General features: G+C 64.7%; 1 non-coding gene across 1 annotated transcript; it reads left to right on the top strand.

Annotated features, from left to right (window-relative positions):
* Positions 1-1,950: 1,950 nt before the first annotated feature.
* Positions 1,951-2,069, top strand: LOC142006485 (5S ribosomal RNA). The gene has a single exon (XR_012643553.1). It is a non-coding gene; the product is annotated as a 5S ribosomal RNA (ribosomal RNA).
* Positions 2,070-2,500: the final 431 nt, after the last annotated feature.

Below are 2,500 nucleotides of genomic sequence, written 5' to 3'. Positions count from 1 at the left end.
CCCGCCTGGGACCGGGGTTGACCTGTTGTCCCTGCCGGACTTAGAAATTTTTTCTCTGCCGCCTGGGACCGGGGTTGACCTGTTGTCCCTGCCGGACTTAGAAATTTTTTCTCTCCAGCCTGGGACCGGGGTTGACCTGTTGTCCCTGCCGGACTTAGAAAATTTTTCTCTGCCGCCTGGGACCGGGGTTGACCTGTTGTCCCTGCCGGACTTAGAAAATTTTTCTCTCCCGCTCGGAACCGGGGTTGACCTGTTGTCCCTGCCGGACTTAGAAAATTTTTCTCTCCCGCCTGGGACCGGGGTTGACCTGTTGTCCCTGCCGGACTTGGAGCCCCAGGAGGGGATCGGCCACCAGGTCAACCTCCGCTGAAAGCGGCCACGGTTTACCTGGTGCCCGGGGAGCGAATCGGACACCAGGTCAACCTCAGCTGAAGCGGCCGGGGTTGACCTGCTGTCCCTGCCGGACTTAGAAAATTTTTCTCTCCAGCCTGGGACCGGGGTTGACCTGTTGTCCCTGCCGGACTTTGAAATTTTTTCTCTCCCCGCCTGGGACCGGGGTTGACCTGCTGTCCCTGCCGGACTTGGAGCCCGAGGAGGGAATCGGCCACCAGGTCAACCTCCGCTGAAAGCGCCCACGGTTTACCTGGTGCCCGGGGAGCGAATCGGACACCAGGTCAACCTCTGCTAAAGCGCCCGAGGTTGACCTGGTGCCCGGGGAGCGAATCTGACACCAGGTCAACCTCTGCTAAAGCGCCAGAGGTTGACCTGGTGCCCGGGGAGCGAATCGGACACCAGGTCAACCTCTGCTAAAGCGGCCGGGGTTGACCTGCTGTCCCTGCCGGACTTAGAAAATTTTTCTCTCCAGCCTGGGACCGGGGTTGACCTGTTGTCCCTGCCGGACTTGGAGCCCGAGGAGGGGATCGGCCACCAGGTCAACCTCCGCTGAAAGCGGCCACGGTTTACCTGGTGCCCGGGGAGCGAATCGGACACCAGGTCAACCTCTGCTAAAGCGGCCGGGGTTGACCTGCTGTCCCTGCCGGACTTGGAGCCCGAGGAGGGGATCGGCCACCAGGTCAACCTCCGCTGAAAGCGGCCACGGTTTACCTGGTGCCCGGGGAGCGAATCGGACACCAGGTCAACCTCTGCTAAAGCGGCCGGGGTTGACCTGCTGTCCCTGCCGGACTTGGAGCCCCAGGAGGGGATCGGCCACCAGGTCAACCTCCGCTGAAAGCGGCCACGGTTTACCTGGTGCCCGGGGAGCGAATCGGACACCAGGTCAACCTCTGCTAAAGCGGCCGGGGTTCACCTGCTGTCCCTGCCGGACTTGGAGCCCGAGGAGGGGATCGGCCACCAGGTCAACCTCCGCTGAAAGCGGCCACGGTTTACCTGGTGCCCGGGGAGCGAATCGGACACCAGGTCAACCTCTGCTAAAGCGGCCGGGGTTGACCTGCTGTCCCTGCCGGACTTGGAGCCCCAGGAGGGGATCGGCCACCAGGTCAACCTCCGCTGAAAGCGGCCACGGTTTACCTGGTGCCCGGGGAGCGAATCGGACACCAGGTCAACCTCCGCTAAAGCGCCCGAGGTTGACCTGGTGCCCGGGGAGCGAATCGGACACCAGGTCAACCTCTGCTACGGCGGCCGGGGTTGACCTGCTGTCCCTGCCGGACTTGGAAAATTTCTCTCCCCGCCTCGGACCGGGGTTGACCTGCTGTCCCTACCGGACTTAGAACATTTTTCTCTCCCCGCCCCGGCCCGGGGGTTAACCTCGGGGCGCACAGCTTCCCGGGTCTGACGTGCACGTCCTGTCACCTCCCGGGCCCGGCGTCCTCGTCCTCCCTTCCCCTTGGGCCGGCTCGGAGGAAGTTTTCCCTCGGCCCGGCCTCCGGGTTAATTGTTTGGGCCCGGCTGACTGAGGCCAGGCTGCTGACGCTAAAGCCCGGGGAGGCGGGGGCCTACGGCCATACCGGACCGAATGCCCCCGATCTCGTCCGATCTCGGAAGGTAAACCGTCCCGGGCCTGGCTAGTACCTGGATGGGTGACCGCCTGGGAATCCCAGGTGCCGTAGGCAGCTTTTGGCCCCAGCGGGGGTAGAGCGGGGCGTGTGTCTGCCGTGCGGGAGCAGGGAAGCCGTGAGGCCAAGGCGGCGCGACGGTCCTGGGGGGCGCTGAGGCCTTTCCCTCTGCCTGCCTGCGTGTCGGGGGCGGGGGGGCGGGCGAGGAAGCTTAGGCCCTCACCCGGTGCGGTGCGATGGCTTGGGTCGGGTCGGGGAGAGGGAAGAAAGCGTGTGTGGAGCGTTGGTGGGGCAGGTGTGTGTGTGGGAGTGCTGGGTGGGGCAGGCCGTTGAGGCGGTGGCGGTGGTGGTGTTTTTGGTGGGAGTGAGTTGGGGTCAGGTGGGTGTGGGGTCCCCCCCAGGGGGGGTGGATGGTCTGAGGGTTAAGGCTTGGAACGTGCGTCTTGGGGGACCGTGGGTGGAGGTTGTTGAGAGCGGGGAAGGCCCTG

Source organism: Carettochelys insculpta, unplaced genomic scaffold, assembly GCF_033958435.1.
Source record: "Carettochelys insculpta isolate YL-2023 unplaced genomic scaffold, ASM3395843v1 scaffold_0074, whole genome shotgun sequence".
NCBI lineage: Eukaryota > Metazoa > Chordata > Testudines > Carettochelyidae > Carettochelys > Carettochelys insculpta.
The sequence above is the reverse complement of the archived record's forward strand: the minus strand, read 5'-3'. Positions and strand labels throughout refer to the sequence as shown.